At 39.7% G+C, this 25033-nt stretch overlaps 1 long non-coding RNA gene across 1 annotated transcript in view; it reads left to right on the top strand.

Moving 5' to 3' along the window:
* The window catches only part of LOC106859422 (uncharacterized), a 129481-nt gene extending 105597 nt beyond the window's left edge, over positions 1-23884 (top strand). Inside the window, exons 2-3 of the long non-coding RNA XR_001403854.2 lie at positions 4450-4525; positions 23711-23884. This is a non-coding gene — a long non-coding RNA (uncharacterized LOC106859422). The remainder of the gene's footprint in view (positions 1-4449; positions 4526-23710) is intronic.
* The last annotated feature ends 1149 nt before the right edge of the window (positions 23885-25033 follow it).

Here is a 25033-nt window from a genome sequence, read left to right as displayed (position 1 = left end):
TCAGAGGTTGGCTGATGTTTGTTTAATTGAGTCCTGTGGCAGAAGCTGGAAAATCCTCAGCAGGGAGCGTTGTCATTCAGAACACATAAGAATCATGAAATAGGTCAAATAATTTGAGTCTGACCCTCCTGCATCTGGTGGAGCTTTCGGGCTTGGTGCACAATGATTTTCAACTGCTTTTGCAATTTCCTGACCCTAAACATACTAAATCTATTCTTGTGAAATAGTGAAACACAAAGTCCAGGCCCTATCATGTTAAATAGCTACTACTATTTCTGGTTTTGAATTATAGTAAGATAGATTCTGCAGTGCTTTAGCATTTCCCTTCACATCCAGTTTATGGGGACAAAAAAAAAGGAAAAGAAGGTAAAATATGATGGGGAAATTTTCTCTAGTTTAAAACAATTCTGTTCCTGAATGAGATGGCTGGCACAAGTCACTGATGGGCATGAATGCAGAATGATGTGCCGAGTTTGCAGTGCAAGCTGAAAAGGAAACAGATATTCCTGGACAGAGAGATGGGAATTTCCCAATGTGCATATAGTGCCAGTGTGTGCCAGGAACAGCAGAAGATCTTTAATGCACAGAAGGGATTTAATGACTTAATGAACCTGTTGTACTGAATCAGTCAAAACTCAGCAAGTAAAGGTTTTAGAAAAACATGCTGACTTCTGGCAAGAACTGCTTATTTACTGGACTTCACTTATTTTATGGGCCACGATAGATCATTACTGTCACATTATATATGAGGATAATTACCAGAATTTCAGTGAAGTAGCTGCCTCTTTGTTTTCTGGGAAAGCTTCATGTATATACAGAAAAAAAAAAGAGCTCATTTATACACATGATTTCCCTCAGAGTACCCAAAAGCCTGAGGATGTTTTACCCAAGTGTTCTCCCTCTTGAAATTTAATTTCACTAATAAATGAGTATACCGTGGGCTATACCATCCAGGGAAGATTAAGAATGATAATTGTGTGAAAAAAACAGAAGTATTTTAATGTATCATAAAGGTCAGACCCAACTAATCTCCAACAACATCTTAGCATAAGTAAGGCTGCACATAAAAATGGGTTTGAAATTCTGCACATCCTCCCCCTGCATAAGGCAGAACAGATTCCTCATTTCCAGTCGAGCTGGGACAATTTGTAGCATCTGGCAGCTCAGCTATGCACATTTTAAGTGTATAGAATCAGAAGGAATATTATTTTAAAAAGCATGCAAAGCATTGTTTTCAGAGAAAAGGAAGCAAAAGTTATGTATTACAAAAAAGTTGGACATGCCTCCGTTTCGGTCTTAGAAACCTGGCCTATATTCCTGAAGTGGTTTGGAACTGCAGGCCAACCTCCAAGAGGAACACCCTGCTCCCCGTGGGGAAGGATTTATGATTTTATTCAGGATGCATGAAACGTGATGATATTGGCTGGAGTTCAGGAAACAGAAGAGGGGAGCAGAGTCTCCATTCATTTACACCCCTGCCTGTTGTTAGTGAAGTTTTAATGACAATGAACAAAAGCAGAACGTGGGCTGCAGAATAGGAACCGTGTACTTTGTAAAAATGGTCAAAAATCAAATTGCTGACCCTTCTGTGAGCAGGAGCTGCTGGTGCTGGCAGAGCTCTGAATAACAAGGCTGCAGCTGAAAACAACAGCAGATTCTGAGAGCCCCTGTTAGGGACCTTCCTTCCAGACCCTGAGTTCTTGTTCTCTCTCTCCTACTGAAATGATCTGTTACAATACAGTGTGAACTCAACCTTTGGAAACAGATGAAGCCAGCAGTGTTTCCAAAATCCATGGATGTGCAGACAAGTAGCTGTATTCCCGGAATATGCAGGAACTTTTCACCCCCCCGAGCTGCACAAATGGACATCTGTGCATTTTGAGGCAAGCTGCTTGACATGGAATTTTTAAAACCTAAGTAAAGTTCACAGTGTGCAGTCATTTGAAGGAAATGCTTCCCACTGTTCCTTCTCGCTGATAGTTTAGGGTTATCTAGCACATGGCAACTTTCCTTTAATGAGAGCAGTGTGTGTGGGGGGAGAATCCGTATCCAAAAGAAGCAGTGCTGAGCCAGATCCCTGGCTTGCATCCATTGCCTTGCACGAGGGAATTCCTCAGTATCCCTGAGCTTCAGGAGCCTGGCCCCTCTTGCTGTGCCTTCCATGGGGGAGCACGCTTGGGATGTAGCTGAGGCTGGCCAGGAGGGAGGCTTAAACCGTCTGTGAACTCTGGCAAGTCCCAGCTGCTCCAGCAGCCCTTGGGAGGATGTTGCAGCTGAAGACAATTTTGAACGGTCTGAAGCAGCTCCGAGCTGCTGAGTGGGGTCCCTGCAGGCCCCTGCCTGGGATGGGAAGTCCAGAGATTCTTGTGGATCCTTGTCTTGCTGTGGGAGGTGGTGACCAAGTATCTGCACTGAAATACACCGTCAGTACCTTCAAAAGAGAGACACGGGCCTTGCTGGGTGGGAGCAAGGCCCCTGCCTGTCATCTAAACATATCTGCATTTTGTAAGCCAGGCAATAACCTAATGAAACACTGGAAGCAGCAGTTATTGCCTGGGAGGCTGAAAGTGAGAAGGGAACTCATGAACTGGGTTCCACCTGGGATCTGCGAGAGCCTTGAGGTCATGGACAAAGATGTCTTGACTTGAAAGCCTAAACTTTCTTCGGGATGTGCTGTGCACCAGAATAGTCAAGTATGGAGTGATTTATTGACATTTGATGCAGATAGAAGAGCTGCTCTAAAGGGAGACAAATTTGCTATTGAAATGGGTTTCTTTATGATGGAAATTAAAATAAAATGCTTGGCTTGTTTCATATCATGATGGAGATTGAAATCTTCTCCATGGCCTCGGAGAGAGAGGGGGCTCATACCCACCACGGATATATAATGTTAGCTATCATTAAATTTTTCACTTAGTATCCAACACATGCACATTATAGGTCTGTGATCGAGACAAAGCTTCCATAGCCTCAAATTGATCAAAAAGCAGCAGCAATGCAGCAGCATGCTCCTGGGAACATCACAACTACAAGTGTTAGCTACTGCAAATTAAAAATCTGAGACTCTCACCATACTAAGCTGCTCATGTCTTTCTGCCTTCTCATGTACTAATGCTCCTAAATAAATGAAATATCAAAATGTAATTACAGGGTAGAGTCTTGACTTTCCTTCACCTGGAATATACATCCAGCTGCTTTGTTAATATTGCCATTCAGGTACAATTTAAAATCAGCAGAGAAAGTCATTCCAGAACCTGCACCAGAAGGTCACAAACTCCCTTTGAAAGCACTGATACTTCCTTTTGTTCACTCTTATGTATCTGATTACAAATTACTAAATCCTACTGCTATTTGAGAACTTTTAGATTCTAATCAGTACTTTGATGAATGTACAGCACAATAATGCAGATGAGTGATGTCACCCTTTAAGCACACAGCAGCGTGCACGGACAAAAAGTGGAGAAACCATTCAAAAGCTCTGGGACCTTTGTGATCTGGGAGCTTCCTTTGTAATCCATCCCGACTGTAAATTGTTGCTTAACAACTTGACATTGTTAAAGTGTCTAATTAAACCTTGAAAAACCCCCATGCAAATACAAAATGTTCATCTTAGATTGTGAAGGGTTACCTTTATGTTGGTAAAATAGAATGAATGTCTGGGATAAGGAAATGTTACAGAAATCGACTTGAATAAATAAGAAGGAAACATGAGTAAGTTCAACAATATCAGCACTAAAGATCTTTTCTTTAGGAGCTAGGTAACTTCCTAATGCTTTGTGCTACAGCATAAGAGACTGTTTATTAAATGAAATAGAGGTAAACATCGCAGCCTTTTTTCATGTAATAAAAGAAAAACAATGTAGCCAGGTGTTAAATATGAGCAAAAATTTCTCTTTTTGTAAAATGTAATGAAATCAAGTGGTTGAAATGAAAATCATAAAAATAAACATAATCTGTGTAGTTTTTTCTACTGCAGATGACATGGTCCTGATCTCTTCTTTTAGTCTGTTTAACACACTTATATTCAGTATCTTCATTGAGTATAAAAATTCCACAGGACTATTCTTGGTTAAACCAGTGCTGAAGGATGTGAGGGCAGTGCTATGAATTTAGGAAAGGGAAGAAATGCAGAAGTCTGCTTCTGATAACTCTTCACCACCAGCTGGCAAAGTATGATATCTGTCCTTTCTAATACATTCTTTATAATTCTTTGTCTGTGTGGTTGTGCATTATGATGTCAATATTCTTTTAATGTGGATTATAAAGGAGGGGCCTTGCCTTATTTTACACCACGCACCATTAAACTAGGATAATTGGGGAATTTCCTGTTAAAAGAACTTTCCTGCCACCTCACACTGTGTAGTTGTTTGTTATGTGGTGCACCTCTTCAGAGGTGCTGCTACCTGGAAGCATCCACCTTTTAATAATATTCTTCCTTTTCTCTGCCAGGGACTTCTGACACTCCCAGCCCCTTTTAGCCTGGCAAGCCTGAACTATAAGAAGAGGACTTTTTCCTACATTTTAGGTAATCAGTGGTGTTTCTTGGTTGTAAATGGGGTTAAGTGATGTGGTGATTGAAGAACTCTAAAAATACTAAACCACTTGCCACCAGAAGTGAACAGATATTTGATGCTATGGGGTCTGATGATAGTTATTTATTCAGTGATTATTTTCAGTTCAAGAATTATAAAATATAAAGGTATATAAAAGATTCCCTGCTCCACTCTTGGAAATTAAGCCTATATCTCTTTATTTTCCTATCCCCTTCCCCTTCTTTATGAGTGTATATATACATTTGTACAACTGCAATTGCCTGTGCTGTTTTATCTGGGAAGCCCATTGTGCAAACCTAAAGCTTTTCCCAGCTGAAAGTAGGTTTTTCTGGCAGTGTCACTTTGATTATAGCAGGGTCCTGTCTTTTCAACACTTAAGCATGTTGTGTCACCACATGATTAACATTTAAAGCTGCTTTAGTGGTGAAAGTCAGTCCCACTTACATACTTTTCCCCCTTGTTGATCTTAATATGGGAAGTCACTATCCTCTAACTGGACAAATTTGTTTCAAAATGAGCTTGAAATGCACTCTGGTCATAGCAACTGTATCAGTTCTTATCGTTCCCCCTCCTTCCTCTTCTTCCATCATCTCTAATACTTATGATGCACTGTAAAAGATCCTGGGAATAAGATAAGCTGGAAGAAGTCTCCAGCTTTTTCAAAAGGAATCAGGGAGTCTGAAACATTGGAAGGGGTCACCTTCAATCTGTATAAGTATGAAAAAGAGAAAGGCAGGCATGCCAGCCCAGATGGTCTTTCTTTATGCTTTTTACTATTTTTTTAATAAAAAGGAGCATGACTGTTGCTTGCATGGAAGGGTTTTTATGATCAAGAGCAGAAGAAAAGGATTTAGAATTGTTAATATACTGCTTGAGTGCTCAGCCATTTATATTTACAGTAATTGCTTCTGGAAAAAAAAAGTCCTTCTCCTGCCAAGTGTAGGAAAAATAAAGGCTGATTGAATTAAGTCTGGGAACCAGTTTGATTAGAAACTGAAACAAATCTCCTAGGACTCTAGAAACCCAGTTCATTTGTGGCATTCCTTCCATACTCTAATGGGCTCTGATGCTTGATACCGAATGATAAGAAATGCTTGTTTCTGAAAACAGCTGTTGTGGGTTTGGCAGTTTGGAACTGCTTTTGAGAGCTGGATGTAAACCATAAATATGTGGAAATGCAGGCAAGTCAGATTGTTCCTCCAGATAGGACTGGAACCCATGGTCATTGCTTCAAAAATATTCACAGAAAAGTAGTAGAATTACACCTTTCACTTTTGGAAAGAAAAGCAAGACCACCATTATTCCAGTGAGAGACAGTACAGGGTCTGTAATGTGTAATGTGTGCTCTGTGACTTACTGCAGGCACTGGGTGGTACCACAGATCAGCATTTTGCTGTTTTCTGAACTCTGCCCCATGCCATTATGCTGGGATGGTGCTGGTATTGCTTCAGAATCTGATTAAAAGAAAAACATTTCTGTTCTGCACTCTATTAACATTACTCAGGCCTCCAAGTGCTTGAAAAACTATGACCCTGCTTTCTAACTTTTCCATCACTCATTTAAACTTGCAAGGGATGCTTGGCTCTTAGTGCCTTGCAGAGTTTGGAGCCCTTCACCTTTAGCATTGTTTCAAGTGCAAACTTGAAAATTGGTTTCTTACAGCTTTTTGTGGGGCACAAGTTGGGAGCTGAGAGCAACAAAATCCTTTGGTCATGAGATGAGCTTCACTTCACTCCTGTTGTTTCCAGTCACCACAGTTCAATTAGGTGTGAACTCCTTGGGACATCCCTAGCATAACCCAGAGTCCAAAGATTTCTGTGTGTTACAATCCCTGAACAAACTCTGTGGTTTTGCACATTTTTCAACCGAGAAATTCATTTTTTTCTTTATTCCTAATTTGAAAAAGGATATTTTATAAAAGAAGTTCTGTAGTGACAAATGCATTTCACAGGTAGCTCTGTTTTGCAGGTAGCTCTTCAAAAATGATGAAATTAACAATAATTATCATTTTATATAATGTATAATTATCTATTATTTACAGAATAAAAAGTGAATAGTGGAAGTAAAGATCATGTCATAACCTGCAGCACGAAGTGCTAGAGAACAGCACTTTTTTTTTTTTTTGTGGCTGCATTTTTCATCATTCAGAAATTGTGGGAAAGTGTTTCTAAAATACAGCATGGGCAGACATTGAATTTCAAATTGAATTTCATGGAGCAGACAACACAACAATGAATTAACAATGACTTAATTTTAAAAATATTTAAACACCTGTTTTTTGGTATCAACTGATCATAGTGGAGTCCTGTTAAATCAAATTGTTATTGGATTATATTTATACTTTTTGGCCTATTTTATGCCAGGATTAAAAAATATTAATTTAGCCCATACTTTGGAAAAAGGTTCTCACTCACTTTGATGTGCAATGGAATGAGATTTGATAATTTTGCAACACTTGTAAAATGCAATTTTTTTCAGAGAAAAGTGTGTAAAGAATTGTGCACATAAGGCGTGCAGTGGCAGTTTGCATACACAAATTTTGTGCAAATAGAAAAAACAAAACCCATGTGGGGTAAGCTGGAAGTGTAATGCACAGACACTGTATGTGTAGTTGTGCAAAAAATCTTTTTCTAACCTGGCTTCCTTAGAACAAATTCATCCTGTTACACCAGGATGATACATTGAAGTCTGTTCTACCTTCTGCCTTAGCAACACAAAACTTTTACCAAAAAAAAAAAAAAAAAAGAGGGAATTGGAAGCTTTTGAATTATAAATATTTCCAAATCATTGAACATAAGCATATATAATTTATTAACTGTATTCAGGAAATAGATGGAATAAAAACTTGATGAATTAACACGTTCAAATGAAGATTATGTGACATTTACCAAAGATTTTTGTGATACAAATCTGGGGACCAGATGGGAGGGATGGAGGAGCATGTAGCTGATATTTCAATACGTTCTTGCACATTTTCTGTGGTTTCTGTTTGGTTTGGTTGTGTGTTTGGTGAGATCTGCTGCATGGCTCCACAGTCACTTGGACTCTATCCCCAGAGCATTCTTGGTTGCACTTGATGATTTTATGGCTGTTGGTTAAGACCTGTAGTACACCCCACCTCCCTAAAGGAGCCCAAATAATTTTTAGTGTTCTGTGGATGTGAGTTCAGGCTCAGGCTCAGGAAAAAGAAATTATTAATTTCACCCAGGAGACTGAGGAAGAAGGAAGGACAAGGGACCAATGGAAAGATAGGCAAGAGAAAGTGAGAGAAAGCATCAGGTCTAGAGGGGAGTATGAATGGAGAAAAAAAATTGCAGTCAGGCATTGTTTTCCTTTGCTTTAAATATCCTATAAGCAGAGCAGTCAACAGGCAGACAATTATAGCAGCAGGCACTTTAGATTACATTAGGGTGCAGAATAAGCATTGCTCTCCATGGTTTATGATATCCTCTGAACCCTCTGGAAGGATAAATGATATAACTTGATGTGACTCATACAGGAAAGCAGATAATTAGTGGTGTGCCATAATGCAAGTGAGAAAAAGACAAAATAGTCAAAGATTGCTTACACTGTGTTACTTTTATCTTCTGATATTGTTTATCACATTAGTATTATCATTATTATTTGCTAATGTTATCATATCACCTAATGACAAAAATTCCAGGCTTGGAGCCAGGATCCTAGACAAAACATCCTAATGCTTATGGCAGTTTCTTCCTTTGCTGGTTATTAAATTGTTTCTGTGAATGAAAATAACGATAACAACGAGGAGAAATGTGCACCATGCCGGGACCAATTTCCTGCCACACCAGGAGTGGTGCACACAACAGCCTCCTGCAGCTGGAATGATGCTCTGGGATGGAGGGAGCCTGAATGAGGACCTGAGGAGTGTGGCTGGAGTGATCTCTGGAAATGTGCTGTTGGCACTGAGATCATAGATGCCTGATTCAGTCCTCCAGGCTGCAACATCTTCCTGCACATTGAAAAATGAAAATGCAGGAAAATAGGTCTGGCAGGACTGGGAGGTGTTCAGGCTGAGGTTTCAGTGTGGATTTTCTGTGGGGATATCAGTTCCATGGCAAAGTTAAAACCTTCCCATCCCTATCTGCATTTTGCTGCCTTTTCTCTTCCTGTGTTCTTACTTATTAAGTTATGCTAAAGGATACAGAGCAGACACTTGATGAAAATGGAGTGCCCTCGTTTTTCAAAAAAAATGAATAATAATTTTAAAAACCCCCTATCATCTGCAGTTTTATGGAGAGCCTTGATTTATGTGTCGTATTTTTCTAAACCCCTTTTCTTAATCCTTTTGTAGGCAGACTTGACATTTCCCAGAATTAGCTAATGTTATACCAGTAAAAACGTCCCTTGAAAAAGAGAAATATAAGGAACTTTTCTACTGAGGGTTGCATTTGATCATGTTTTTTCCATTAGATCATGCTTCTGTGGAGTTCCTAGCCTCTCATTGGAAGATCCTGCTGGATGTTGAACTACACTGAGTGTCCCTTACATTCATTAGTAGCTTATATTGGAAGCAAAGGGCTTCTGAGCTTTTCAGCTGTAATTCAACAACACTATTCTTAGGCAGGAAGGTGAAAATTTATTTACTGAAAGTAAAATATTTGTTCTGGCCAGAATGCCATTTTTGCCACTACTACTGATGCCTTTTAGATGAAACTTTGGTAGTAGCCTAGTAAGCCTGTGATTACAAACACAAGTGAATTTAATAAAAGTTCAGTCCGGTCTCATTCCTTTTGGTGTGAATCCAAAATATTTTACTGAAATCTGTTGTTGAAATCTGACTAAACTTTGTTTCTGGAAGCTGCCAGTGTACACAGCATTTGGTGTTATTTGCCCAGGTATATTTAGATTTTCTCATCATCACAGAAAGCAAGGAAAAGGAACCAATGTACTTTATAAATAACTAGGTGACATAAACTCATGTTACTGATGTGACAATTATCTGGTCTAGTAATTATGACCAATGGCTGCTGCAACAATAATAACTGAAATAATGCAAAACTGACCTCCTGAAGGGAGTTTTTCTGTCCCTTATGTGCAGACAGACTGAATTCAAGAGGTTAAACAGCCTGTCTAGAAATTCCACTCTGAGGTTTCATCTCCCTTTTGGGTGTCCCAGAATTTCCAGTTTTGACCCCCTAAATGGAGACATTTGGAGTCAGAGCTTGCTGTGGAGGCCCTGAGCATGCTGCACTGACAGTGCCAAGCATTCTAATGCAGATGCTCTGAGCTCAGTGCTAACTGCCTGGATTTAGCAGCTAAGCCTAAGGGTTCTGGTTTACACTTTAGGATCCGGCCTGTCCTTTTCCATGTCAGAAATTATTTAAACAGCTATTAGGCCTGCAACAAATTGCAGTGGAAAGATCAACAGAGCGTAGAGAAGCTCTGTTTACAAGGTACCAGCGACCACTTGCATAACAAACCTGTCAATGATTTATAAAGTGTGCAGACGTGGTACCACAGAAAGTCTCACTCAAAACAATTGGTTACTCATTGCTGCGTGGTTTTAGTGATCCCCTCATCTTCCTGGATGTGCTGGACAGAAGGAAGGCCCTGCCCATCCCTTTAGCACCTGATGATCCTTAGACAACTTTGCTGCCCTCTCTGTAAATGAATGTCAGCTTTCCTACAGAAGGACAGGGCTGCCTAGTGAAGTACAATGCCTGTTTTATTTGAATGTTCTCTGGGAAACAGTTTAGAGAGCATCCATGTCAAACAATTCCTGCACTACAGTGTTTGTACCTTGAAGAGTTAGGTCAAGGGCTTTGGATCAAAGCCTAGCTGAGGCTGCACACATCATGGGGCCCAGGGAGAGAAGCATTGAATTTCTTGCTTAAAACTGTCTGTTAAATGCAAATGCATCATCCTTTGTGTTATATAAAATCCAAGCTGAGTGTGTTCTGTATTTTCTTCAGGCAGCAAACTGTTGAACAGATACCACTTCATTTCAAGGTCTTTCGATCAGGCTCCTGATGAATTCATTAAGCTAGGTATTCATTACAGGTGATGAAAGGTATATAACCTTTCCAGAAAGGAAGTGGTCTGCTCCATAAATAAATCTAGTTTTGTAAATTAAAGATGTGCTAGAATGAAATGACTGGATCCAACAGTGCTGAAACACGAGCAAGGCAATTATAATGGCAGCTTTGGAAGGAGGCTGCTCACAGTGGAGTGCATGAACCTTGTGAAGTGTCCTGATGGTCTGAAACTTCAGGCTTTGCTGGATCAGGGGAGGAAGTACATTCCTTCCCATATTTTCTCTCAATGGAAGCTTGATCATGGTATTTTTGTTAAATTTGTTGGCAGAAGGAATTGCCCATTGGTGCCCTTTCTGTAGCAGTTGCATGCCAATGGAAAATGTTTTATAGCCATGGCAGGTTTAGGAGGATCTCTGTGGTTTTCCTTAATGAATGGACACAGTGCAGTCAAAAATATGTTAGGATACAAATGTAATCTGTGTCTGTGGAAAAACAAACATCCCAGCTAAGACCTGAGCAAACCCTCCTCAGTGCTGACTGTGAACAAGGTAGGAACCAGGTCAAGTAAAGAGAAATAAATATTGACATCATATGGAAGCTGTTTAAATCTGTAGTTGTTTTACACTGGAGTAAACAACCAACTTAAACTACCATAATTCCATTTAAGCTGGGACTCTTCCTCCCTGCTCTTTCCCAGTAATTCCATTTTGATCTCGTGGAAAAGATTCTGCCCTGGATGAAGCTCTCAGAAGCACTGCAAAGCTGCTGTGGACAAAGGGGCTACAGTCAGTCACCAGACACAATGTACTTTTTTACAGTTTAATGCAGACTCAAAATAAGAGCCACATTTTTAAATTTTAGCGTGGTAAGTCATGTGCACCCACAAATCATGCTGCTGTCATCGGGGCCTTAAAAAAAAACATCTTTTTTGGAGAAAAAGTAGACTAATGCAGTTAAACAAAGCACATTACAGGAGAAGGAGAAGCAAATCTACAGAAGCAAATTTAGTATACTACCTATTAGTACCTTTTAGAATCCCTCTTCTGCGCTTCTGATATTAGATAGAAAGCTGGAAAAAAGTGGAATCTTCCTTAAAGTATGTATTTCTTTCTTCATCATAAATATCAGTGACTTAAAGTGCAAGTTTGTCAGTGCATGAATTATGCTCTTATTGTGCTGCAAGCAAATGATTCGTGCTATTGAAAGAGTTTTCCTTAATAAAATGCAGAGGCTAGAATGTTAAATCTTTTGAAGTTGCTCCTAAACATGTAATATTTAGCTTGAGAAGCAATAGTGAGGAAATGAACATGATAAGAGCTCATTCAGTAACAGCCCTAAATTGATTATTTCCTTCCTTATGTAAACTTATCAGTCAGCCCTTTGGGCTCACTTCCGAATACCAGCTCAGCACAAGAGTCTTATCACAAGGAAATGGAATGTAAAAGCCCTGACAATTTTGATAAGGCACGTACTTTGGTTATGATCCTATCTCTCCCCTCCTCCCTTTTAAATAATTCATCTGCACTAAAAGGGGAGATGCCCTCCCTGTAACTTTGGTATAAATAAAAGTTGATGTTGTTATAGTCAGAATTAACCCTGATTATTTGTCCTGCTGGTTTCTCAGAATATTCTCTTAGCAAAGAGACTAGAAGATATATTAAAAATTACAAGCAGCTTTGGAATGGAGTGGCACAGTGGTCTGGATAGATGATATCAGAGTTTTTAGAGACTCTTATGAGTTTTGAACATAATCTAAAGAATCTCAGTAGAGTGGATACCATAGGAAACTTAAGACTAATTTTTTGTTTGCCACTTATTTATTTGCCACCTTTACCCTAGCCATGATGCTGTGGGTCTGACACCTAATTGTGATGGCAGAAGCCAGACTGAATAAAGATCCAAGAGCTCACAGTGCAAAAGCCAAACATGCCAACTTTAAAAAAACCCTACTACACAAACACCAAACCACGCACTCAAGCACACACATAAGGCAAAAGAAAACTGACAAGCAAACTCTACCCACCAGCCACCACAGACTGAAACTTCACAGCTTTACCAGCCAAATGCACCAGCAGAACAGCCCCACATACAAATTTAACTTCATTCACTTGTCCCAGTAAAGTAATAATTTAAAGGGGTACGTAACAAGTTTTGTGGTTCATTGCATGCCAGGACAGCAAAGCCTGATAAAAGCACTCAAATGACAGAACTGTTTTTGTTTGAGATGTGCTGACATGCTCCTTAAGCAAATATTATAGGCAGCAAATCCATGACCCAGTAAAATACACTCCAGACCATCAAAGTAGTTCTACAGCTTGATGAAATCCACTCATCTCTAGCAAGAATGACCTAAAACTCTTCAGAGGAATAAAAAAAAGTGTGGAGGAATTCAGAAAGAATGTTTTTTAAGCAAACAGTGACATACCAAAGTTCAGTGTAACTTTTTCAGTGAAACCAGAAACTAAGCTAAACTTACCTGGTTTATTTTTTCCACAGAAACTCAAATCTTGAGTTGTTTTATGCAAATTAGGGAAAAGCCTTAACTGAGGCTGGACTGACAAATAATTTTGATTGGCTGCTTACCCAAGCCTCCTCTCAGGAATATTTATCATCCAAACAACATCTCATCATTGTAAATCAACAAGGGTCTTAATTCTGGCAGTGTTGAAGTGCATGGCAAAGATACCATTGATCTTAATAGGATTAGGATTTCTCCAGAATTTTCATGATACTTTGCACAGGGAAGTCCTTAGACTATTTCAGAAGGAATCCTGAGTGCTTTATATTGAAAAAAAAAATGTAGCAGTGGCAAGAATAAGACTGGAAAAAAGTCATGGAAAAAATCCAGAATGTTCTTACAGGAACATGAGCACACAGAGGAAAGGAAGGCTTTTTAATGGAAGGTGTGGGATCAGAGTAGATTAATCTATGAACTTTCTTAACTCTGTGCTTTCTATACCATACCAGTAGCACCACACATGCAACAGACTGTACCTACTAGAGAGAAAATCTTGTTAACATTTCTGACAAAAACAAATCAGAATTAGCAGGGATAAGAAAAAAATTATGCATTTGCATGATGAATGCTAGGTAGCAGAACAAAAAAGGGTGTAACTGCCTTGCCTGTCATTTATTTCTTTGGGCCTACAGTAGCAAAGTCCTCAGGGAAAGAAATTACAGTAGCAGATATTATCTTATTTTACTGCTGTATTTCCTATCTTAAATTAATAGTGCGTAGGATCTTGATTATACTTGATATAATTAATCATGAGTCTGTTTTGTTATACAAGTGAGTAAAGAGCACTTTGCTGCTCCATGAAGCCTGGCTTGTTTTATGGAGTTTAAATTAGGGCTTCAAGATATTAGTGAGGTGGACAAATACCACTGCTGAAATTCTCAATCCAGCCACCAAACCGGTGCTCAGAGCAGAGAGAGGATGGAAGGGCTTGGATTTTCCAGCCATTTCTGTACAGCTGAGCCTCCTCAGGCTGGGTTCTGCCACCCTCCCTGAATGGAGTTCTATACCCTGAGAAAAGGTGCATGGAAAAATGCTGTGGTCTGCTTAGAGGTGGCAGAATTGGTTATTTATTTAGGTCAAACAGACTCAAGTACTTGGAGACTTGGGGAGCTTATGTAATGCACTGGCATGGTATGAAGGAGCTGTGTACAGGAGGAGAGGCACAGATGGAATAACTGCACACTCCTGAGCAGGTGTCTGAGGACATTTCATGGTGACCTGGAGACAACAGTGTGGCCAGAGGCTTTCTAATAAAAATATCTGCAGAGTCCCAATGAAAACAAGCCCCACACAATTTAAAAAAAAATTACAGATAAAACCAGACCAACACAGAAAATTAAAAAGATTTTCATATATTGTGCTTAATAGTAATGAGGTTTAGGAAACACATGTGGATCACCTATTACGCAGGCCAGTCTTCAGGCTCCTGTATTACTTTGTAAGGGTTTGGGCTGAATTCAGGTCCCAGGTATTTTAAAAGACAAAGCAGTACATTTTATTGGCTTGAAACTTGCAGGAGCTGTTTAGGGAGCTCAGCTAGTCTGTTTGGGTTAAGTAGAAAGGAATAAAATCAGGTTGGTTTATTAATTAACAATAGATATGTTTCCTTCTTTGCTATAAGGGATTGTGGACTATTTTGCCTACGTGCTTCTCATGGCAGCATCAGGCTGTGGAAGAAAATCACTATCACATCCTGGCTTCTTCTTCTCAGTGTTGTTTAAAGGCCAGGGACTGTGAAGAAAAATGATTGTCAGATTAGGCACAGGTCCTCCTGCTTTCCTGAGAACCAGCTGTTTGCAGCCTGGAGGGGTTTAGCCCTTGGCTTTGTTTCCGTGGAATACAGGTGAGACAATTGAGATCTGAATCATTGCCTGTATAAATGATAAAATAACCTGGTGCAGACCAGATCTGTGTCCATCTCAGGTGGCATGTGATCGGCCAAAAGATAGGAACTACAGTGGTATTAAACTGACTTCTGGTATAATAGGGTTTTTCAATGTGTTTTTTTTTTCATGACCCCACGACTGACATAGCCAAGAACATTGCACACCAAGCTGTGAAGCTGCTCTATTTTAAATGTATGTTAAATTCTCCATTGTACAGTAGCTGTACCACTGTAAGGAGCAGACTCCTTACCTCCTTTGGTGAGTTAATGGCATGAATTAGCATTACAAGGCAGGCTGAAGAAGCTCCCTCCCCTTCGATTTCCTTTTCTTTTGTAGAGGATCAGTTATTCACAGGACGCTCTTTGTTTCTGGAACCAGGTCTTTGTTTTGCCAAACTTCGTTCCACCCCTGTGTCTAGTAGAGACCTGTTCCAAGATGTGTTCCACCGGCTGGGAACCGGCACAGGCAGCAGAAATGCTTTTCTTGCAAAACAATCTCTGAAAGCATTTTATCTGTTCCCCGCCCTAGAGAGAAAAGATTTTGTTGAAAACAAGTAGACCTGTATGCATTTCCCTTGGGAAATTCTCCTTAAAAATCCACATTTGAGGAAATGGCCCATACATCTAAGTATGTAAAGAGATTTCTCAGAGATCTTCTGTCACAATCTGTGACACTTTAGTGCTTCTCATTTGTTCCACCATGGGAATACATTAATAAAGGAGCACGAATTGTTCTGCTTTTAATGGTTCCAAAATACCGAGTCAGTTCTGTAAGGTACCTTTTGCTTAATCACATCTGGTGTAAGAGTTTCCATTCCTTCAGGTGCTGGATTCTTTGCTAGTAGTAGAAACTGCATCTTCCCCTTCAGAACCAATAATCTTAATAACTGCAATCTACACTCTGTACATTTATTTTGTAGGATGTCATTGACTCCTGAGACTTGTATATCCAACGGTGACTTTGTCCTGTTGCAAAAAAAAAAGATATTCCCAGGGTCTGCATTGCCCTGTGCAAGTTTCAAGAGGAAAACAATAACAGGAAGACAGGGAATATTGGAAATGTTTGTTATAAAGTTGGAAAAAAGTCTCACCAAGCCTCAGATGATTTTTTTGTGGATGAAATGGAAGAAAAGATTTCAAAGGAACTGATTAAGCATTAGGTATGATTCAGGCTCATAGAGGAATTTGTTAAGTATGAAATCTCTTGCAGAACACAGATTTTCATTGAAGGCAGAGACATGGATAAGATAAAAGATAAAAATACTTAGTATTTTTAAAAGAAGTGAGTAGCCCCTGTGTCTTATCCTTATGCACCTGTCCTGGTGCCATGTAGATGGTTTTTGATTCATGTCTGTACTATAGAAAATGAACATGCTTTTTAGTTGTCTAAGGGCTTGCTGAGGAGTTGGTTTGTTAGGGTTACTGCGATTAAAGGAAGATCTCAGTAGTCAGTTACTTCTTTGTCTTAAAAAGTCATTAAATTTGATGATAGAAGCTGTCAATGTATAAAAATATACAAGTGAATAGGACGTGAGAACAAACACTGGCAAGTGCATTATACAGCCGGTGCTCTTGACAAGACACAGGGTTGAACTGAACAAATGGCTCATAAAGCTCCTTTAGCAGGAGGACAGTAAAATCCTTCCTCTGAGGTGATTTAGCTTTTTAGTAAGCATTTATATGGAGACAGGGGTCTACCCTGGTGTGGATGGGTTGCTTGCTTTTGCCAGGCACTGCAATATAACTTCCATTTATTATGGCACTAAAACTATTAAACTGTGGCTTTTTTTTTTTTTTTTCCACTTGAAGTGAGGTTTGTCTCTAGCCAAAAGGGGACAGCCATCCATGCTGACAATTGTTTTTGATGGGCAGCCATCTCATGCCTTTTAAGAAAGCAAGAGCTCACTTTGTACTAAATGGCTGCAAGGGAAAAATATAGAGTTAACCACAGAGGTTGATCAGTAACTCACAACTACAGTAGCTCCTCTTAACATACAAGAAAGCTAAAACAGTTACTCCATTCTCTGTCTTATGGATTAGCATTATCCAGATGATAAAAATTAGTGATGTCCACTTCCCTGGGGGACAAGAGCTGTGGTTGGGTGTAGGGAATGCTCAGGTCAGGAGCCCTCCCATGAGGATCTGAATGGTGGCCCAGGTAGCAGAGAGCTATGGTGGCTTACTCCAGGAGACAGCCACCTCTGTGGGTGGGTGTGGGAGTTGGATATGTGGAAATCCCAGCTCTCTTGGAGTCAAGTTTCCATTCAGGTGAGTGACCATGCTGTACTGGGATGGGGGGCTGTCTCAGCAAAAGGCCACCATCCCTCTGCCTCATGTCCTAGCCTGCTTGTGTCCAGCCCTGGTGTCACCACTGCTTGTGGTAAAGGACTGCTCCTGCCAGCTGTGTCCCTACCCATCGAGTCCCCATGGGGCTCCTGAAAAAAGCCTGGCAGGCCCACAGAGCTGGGTTCTCTCATTTATTCCAGTTTAGATGCTTATTCTGGAGAGATGCACACAAACTCTCATTCCAGCTTGCAAAAATGGTTTTCAAAGTCACTCTGAGGTCACAGAGTCCTCTGAATCACTGAGGTCACTTAGACATAACCAAAGTGTCTTTGAGAGTCCTTTGAAAATTGCTGCCAGTATTTTCTCTGACCGGGTCATTTTCTGCTTACTGAGAAACAGGAGGTTTTGTAATACACATTTTCTGTCAAACTGAATGTTTGCGACATGTGAGTTCTCATTTGGCCTGGAAGCTCATCATTAAATTCATGGGATGGATTAGGAAAAAAAAAAAATCTAAGGGCACTGACAAATCAACAATTTCAAACCCAGATTTCTGATAGTGTTTGAACCTCATGGAAGCTTTAGATCAATTCTTTTTTTATTCAACTGTTTCTTCAGCTAGAGTATTTGGATGAAATAAGCTTTGCCTTCCCACAGCAATCTCTGTGTTGATTAAGAAGGGATGTGCACTCTGTTATAAACAACCTCTGTTACAGGAGCTCTCACGTACCTGCTGTGTTGAAAAGAGAAGAAAAACATCTAGGTAGCCATCACAGGCAAGCACTGGTCCTAAATCAAGGCCAGGGGCTGTGGCTCTGGTCCAGGGTGATAGAAATCTGGTGCTGTGCAGAGCCTAACCCAAATCAGGAGCCTGCCAGTGCTGCTCTCCACAGACATGAGGATGCTCAGCAGAGCAGTCCCCTCATTCTCTTGGAAGCCTCAGGAAAAACCTGAATATTTCAGTTTAGCCCAGGAACACCAAGAACTCGCAGAGTAGAACACACATCTGTTCCATATGGACACCAACCATGAGCTTTAAGCTGTCTCTGAGACTCTTTCTGGATCTGTTTTTTTCACCTTTTGCTCTATGACAAATCCTAGTAAACACATATAAGCAGATTGTTTTTATTATCCACAAGTCCCACAACACTGAGTATGTTTTCCACTATATCTCTCTCACTCCAAGAGAGGAAAAAAATTATAAACATTGCCATGTATCCAGGTCAGAAACCACAGTTTATGTCATGCCTTTTATTATTCAGGTTGACCAATCTACCCTGACATATTCTGACTTTAAACTCCAGAGTGATGGTCCTCTTAAGATCTGACCTTTAAAACTTCAAACCCTTATGGTCCTTCTGAAGACACTTTTCTGGGGCTTTGAGTCATTTCTGCCTGACTGAACATCATAACAAATGCTTGAAATTTTATTAACCCACGGATTGTATTTAATACCTGACAAAAGAAAACAACAAAGTAAGAGCAGCAGCCAGCAGGTATATCAGGAAAACATAATAAGCTTGCACAGAATGGCAGCTCTGCTTCTTAAGTGGATGAGACAGACAATTATTTACTACATTTTGAGAGCACCTGGCACTCAGTCTCTTGGCCATCAGGACAACTCAAGGGAAAGTGGTGTTTATCACAGTACCCTGTTAAGTGGATTTGACTATAACAGAAATAAACAAAACAGCCTCTGGAAAAGTTTCAGGACTTTCAGACTGGCGAGTGCTTTGGTGCTGCAGACAGCTCGGGTCATTTATTAGGAGCCAAAGAGTCAGCACAAATGACAATATGCACTTTTGTGTTTGTTGTTTTCTTCCGTGTAATTTTGTTTGTTTCCCTGTGAAGAAGGGGGATTTCACACAGCTATAATAACCCCATCACTTCAAAATAATCACCAACCTGCCACTCTAACAGATCCAACATCTCCTTTCAAATTTTTTTCAAATTCTTTCCTTTGCTCTGGTCCTCATGAGGAGCCTCTCCTTTGCTGCTCTGCTTTTCTTATGTGACACGAAGTAGACAATTCTGATTTCCTGTGAGTGTGCTAAGCCATTTACATTTTTCCTAACCACTGCAATACGTGCTGCCTGCTTTTTGGGAGTGCTGTGTTGGTAGATGATCTAAAATGGATGGATTGCACACTGCAGATTCCGGGATGTAATCCTCTTACGATTTTGCATCTTGCTCACAAATGTTGCAAATTTTGCTTATTGGCTGTTTTCTGCAACCAGATGTTGAATTCCTAAGCCACAGAATGGGCTTCCCCTTATTTCTAGCCAAATTTCACTTCTTCATTTCAAATGAATAATGTCAAATCATTTCTGAGTTCAGCATGTTATCCAATTTTCCAGGCCCAGAAAGTTCAAGAAATGCAAGATGGAAATCCATGACTTTTGTTTTCAGGTCTGGAAGCTTTGGTTGATATGACTATCAATACTATAAAAAAGAAAAAAAAGTCAGCATTTTCACTTTATTATGGCCTAATATGAGGCAAAAAGTTTTCGTTCTTAGCAATTCTTATTTTTTAATGTAAAATTTATTTGAATCTTCAGTTTTACATTTTGAGATAAAACTTTTACTGGTTCCAAAGGTCAAGCACTATATATAATGCCTTTAATTATGCCATGAGAATCTCCCTGCTCAAACTTGGTCCAGCTAGACCAGGTTGCTCAGGGCTGGCTCAGTCAAGTTTGGAGCATGTCTTCCAACAGATAGGTTAATAACTCTCAGCTTTCAGCAGTTTTGATAGCAGAGCAAAGCTGGCATGAGAGAGGTGAAAGGGAGGATCATGTAGGGGAAATCATACCTTGCCAGAACCCTGATGTGTGTTGTGGGACCAGCAAGACAGAGGGTGGAGAGCATAAGGATGGGACTGCCAATATGGGGAACTACCAGGTGCACTTCTGGCTCCTGATGGGAAAGGATGGATTAATAAATCTGCATTCAAGTGTTAAGATGGGTTTCACAGAATAAAATGATCTCTAAGTAGATATCGAAAGCTTTCCATGCTTATTCACACACCAGAGAGAAGCACGATCTCCAAATTCCTGAACTGACTAGGAATTCCACCAAAATAAGTTTTTATTGAAGAGGCTGAGAAAGTATCACGTGTGATTTTTTACTCTGATTTTGATTTCTTTTATGTTTCCCACTGTAAGAATAATTAAATGAAAATAATTTTGAACAGAGAAAGAGAAGAGGAAGCCCTTCTTCTCTTCCCTTTATTTGTAGGCAAATAATAACTTAATTTCAAACTGAAATATAACAGGAAAAATATTTATTACTGTGAGATGGATTTCTGTTAATGGTTCATATTATTGTTGATGAATATGTAAGCAATTGTACTTTAGCCTCTCCTCTTGAGAGAGAATGGAATATGTTTACAAGAGTGAAATATATTAAATACTCAGCCTTGTAAAGGGCATTCTCTGTTATGCCTAAAGCCTCCACAGGCCAGGAAGGCTTCTTACCCCTTTCCCTATATTTATTTAAATCCTTTGATGAGTGGACTGCATTTTCACAAATCCATCTGTACTTTTAGCAGCCTAAGCTGCTTTCTCTTCTTTCTCATTAAAATAAGATAACGAAGAAAAGAAATATCACTGTAAATGCATTGTGTACGAAAAATACAGCGTACATACTTTGCATACAAATGCTTCAGAACTAGTTACCCCCACTGTGAAATACTAGCTTCTGCTTTGATAATTCGTGACATTTTGCATGTTGGCAGCCAAAGCTTCCCACAGTTTTTGTAAATTGTAGTGTCTTTTGCATTAAATTGCTGAAGTTTAGGAAAGTGGGACACAATGACTTGAATGACAATTTGAATTCTTGAATTGCAGCTTAGAAGAATGTTCAGAGTGATTATCTAAGGTGTTTGCTTATACATTTAAGCAATAAAACTTTGGAAGATTCCATGAAGGCTCTGCTTCAGCAAAGTCCTTGGTCTTATGTTTGGCTGTAGATAAGGGAACTTATTGCTTGTAATACATCTAATAATAGAGTTTACTCCTTCCTAGAAACATGTTAAAAACAGCTTCCGAGTCACTTTGAAGCAAAGGCAATTCCAAAACCCAGCAGCTTGTGGCAAACACATTGCATTGAAGCAGCAGAATGTTAAATTAAAAGAAAAAAAAAATCCTAGTGTACCTCCTGGTGGTTCACCTGAACCTCTTTCTAACATTTCTTGTAGCCTTTTCCCACCCATGAAAAATGTATGTTGCATTAAAAAAGAATTTACAAAACAAGCAAAAGTTACAAAGTCAAATCCACCTAAAGGGGAAAAGAGAAAAAAAACCCCCAAATCCAAGCCTGGGTCAAAACGTTGCTTTTCTGTATCACAGACTCATTATGGAGGTAGCTTTTACTTAACCTCTTGGTTCTCACATCACTCATGTTAATGGCCAAGTTTCTGATACCGGTGGCATTTATCAACTGATCATCTGTGACTCCATGAGTCACTGTCTCCAGGCTTGACATAAACCACTCAGACTCTGCGTTAGGGTCACCTGGACTTTGTCACTATTTAACAATTGAAAAGGAGCAGTATTTCCTTCAAGCACAGGCCAGACCCTCCAGTGATGTAAAGGAGAACAAGAGAAGCAAAGTCAATAAAGCACTGATGTTTTCCTAAGGTTCCGAGGCAGTTGAACAAATGCTGAAGCTCTGTTTTCCCTCTGCACTTTCTTTTCCTTGCTCATTTGTTCCTTTGCTCACTTGGGTTAAATCGAATGTACCCAGGTACAGGCAGTACTTGTAAAAATAGCAGTTGGTTTATTGCATCCCAATACCAGGATTGTAATTGTGTAATAGATGAAAAATTTGGGGCTGTTCATCTTCTGCTCTGCCTCTAGTGTATTTCCCTAAAGAGTGACAAGATTATTTGGTTTTCTGTTTCTAAGGAACAAGTCTTCTGAACGCAGAGAATAATTACCTTGCTGCTGTTTTGTAGAGTGTAGAAAGGTAATGTAGGCATTGCACCTAGGAAGAAGTGTTTTATTTACCCTGATTTTAAATATAGTGTTGCATTTTGGCCATCAGATGTGATAACTCTGAGTAGAAGATCTGATTTCTCAGTAGGCAGAATATTCAGTTTAGTCCCATGGCTAGTTTTTACCCATGCCTGCATCTACGAAGGAATTCTGTGCTAAGAGGGGGAAATGAAAAGGCACTCTCTCTTTAAAGACACTTTACCTTTCAGTTCCTGTGCAGTTGGAAATCTGTATCAAACCTGGGCCCTGCAGACAGCTGGTAAAGCTGTAGGGCCCAGTTGCAGCATGGGGCCAAGGCCCTGAGTCAGAACCACTGAAAAACTGTGTTCAAATTAGTCCTGCCCTTGGCAGCTGTGGGAGAATATATACTCATTTTTTCAGGTCAGCTTCAGCTTCTTCCAAGCCCCAGGAAGTAAAAAATGCATATTTGATGAACTCCTTGAGAATACCAGTTCCTGTATGCCTGACCTGATAAGTAAAGGATGTTGATGGGAGTTCAGAAATGAATGGTGGGGGAACTTTCAGCCAAGTGCCCAACATATATTTCTTTAGTACATGATGTCTTTAAGATCAGGCTAGGTCAGGACAATCAGACCACTGATTCAAGGCAGAGAATTTTTCATTGTCAAGACACTGCCTGAAACTTCTGCTGGGAATTTAGTGCTTCTGCAAGTGGGGAGTGCTGGTAAGCCAAAGGACGTGCTTATCCACGTATCTCTATTCCTCTCCTTCAGCCCTGCCCCTAAAGAATGTGTCACAAGATCTATTTCTGGATCAATGGCAGAAGTCACCAAACAATCCTTTCAAATTATTCTGTTGACCAAATGAAGGCTTAGCTCTCCTCTAAAGACAGCAAGGCCAATATAATGTTGAATGCTGTAATTAATTCCACGTGTTTTGAGGCATTAGGGTAGAGTCGAAAGAGCAGAAGTGTACTAATAAATAAAGGCCATATCCTGGTATTGATCTGTGTGTGGAACTCACCACTGGAATCAATAGGGAGTGCTGAAAAAAATCAATGGCAGGATATGACCCTGAGATAAGCTGGTTTCAAATCATTCTGTGTCTCCACTACAAATAGACAGGTTACTCTGTGTTATCTAAGCCCTCAAACATCCTCAAGAAGTTTGAGATGTAGGAAAAAACCACATGGAAGGGAACTGCCAGGGAGGGATTTACGTGACAAAATACTTGTGTTTTGTAAGGCCACGTTTAGTTGTTGCTTTGCAATATCAACCCTCTGGGTGAAATATTTAGATGGTTTCTTGTAATTAGGAGTGAAAATACCTTGGAGAAGAGGGAGTGGTTATTTTGCCTCTACTGGATACTAAAAAGACTGGGGTTTGAAATTCATAAGTTATGTTTCATGGGTCTGTTTGCTTGTGTTAGATAAATGCTGTGTGGCATTTCCTGAAGCACCAGAGTGCAAACAGGGACCCTTCAGGTTCACAAACTTGATTTTTTTCTTTCAGAAACCAAAGTGAAGGGGTGGACATATGGATGCTTGGATACCTGTCTAATACATAATCAAGATAGAACTGAAGCTTACACCCAGCCCTGGTTAACTAACTTTATGGTACTCATGACTTGAATCTAAAAATAGCTTTAAGATGGCTGCATGGATACTCCTCTCACTAATTGTTTTCTATAATGTGAGTATTCCAATTTTTGTTTTTATTAATTTTATTTTTTTGGGAGAGACGTCCTCTAGCAAATGTTTCTGGGAGTGAGAAGAACTTTTTAAAATACCTTTTAATAGTTTTTATGCATGCTTACTCTAACCAACATTGAGGCAATTTGGTATGAGGAAGTTCCATGTCAGCTAAAAAGAATATGGAGAAAATGGTAGATTTGGACCTGGGGAAAAAATAAAAAAAGAAGCAAGGGCATTTACCCAGGGAGTTTCTCTCTTTAGAATAGCTTTCTTTACTTGCCCTTGCTTGTCTTCTGTCTTTTTTTATTTGTTTTTTAATTGCACGCATGCATTTAATGCATGTGAAATGATTCTCTTTGCCAGATACAGCATAAACCTGCACTCAGAGCTTTGTGAACTGCTGGTTCCTAACACTGGAAGATGCAACCCAGCCAAAATCCCCTCTAGATGGCTCTGATGCTTTCATTGCATTACCAATCTTTGCCCAGATCCTTGTCTGACTCTTTACCCTATCTGTAGCTTGGTTCTCACTTAGAATTGCAAGTTGGAAAGTTCCTATTTCTTTTTATCCATGAAGGAGATCTAACTCAGTAATACAAGCTTTTTCATGCTGCCCCATTAGTGTCTCATCTTAATCCATGCCTTGAGGGTCTGAATCCAGAGAGAGTAGAATATAATTGAGTCTCCATGCAGATCTTGGACTCTTTTCAAACTGTGCCAAAAAGTGTACCAATTAAACTGTGCTTTCATGACATTGCAAGCCAGCCCCTTGCAGAGAATGTGGATGAAAAAAAAAATGAAGGTTTATAATTTAGGTTTCAGATAAAGAATGATTTCCCCTCCAAAATGATCTGACTTGTGTCATTCACAATTTAGTCAGAACCTGGAATGCTACCTTCAGATTATAGAAGCTGGCAAAATTCATAACCTGGCAAAAGGGAAAATATTCACATAATTCTCTCGGCAAGAAACCAAATCAAACTATTCTTTTTAATTGCAGGTGAGTAATAGCACTCTTACATTTCATACAAGTAACGTCAGCACTCTCCTGCTCCGTGATTGATGGGATGTTTTAAGTGAAGTGCTTTAACTCAGCACAGCTGCTCTCTTGTTGGATTCCTCTCCTAGCCTAAGAAAGTTT

Source organism: Sturnus vulgaris, chromosome 4 (genome assembly GCF_052056855.1).
Source record: "Sturnus vulgaris isolate bStuVul1 chromosome 4, bStuVul1.hap1, whole genome shotgun sequence".
NCBI classification, from domain to species: domain Eukaryota; kingdom Metazoa; phylum Chordata; class Aves; order Passeriformes; family Sturnidae; genus Sturnus; species Sturnus vulgaris.
This window is presented reverse-complemented; position numbering and strand designations above follow the sequence as displayed.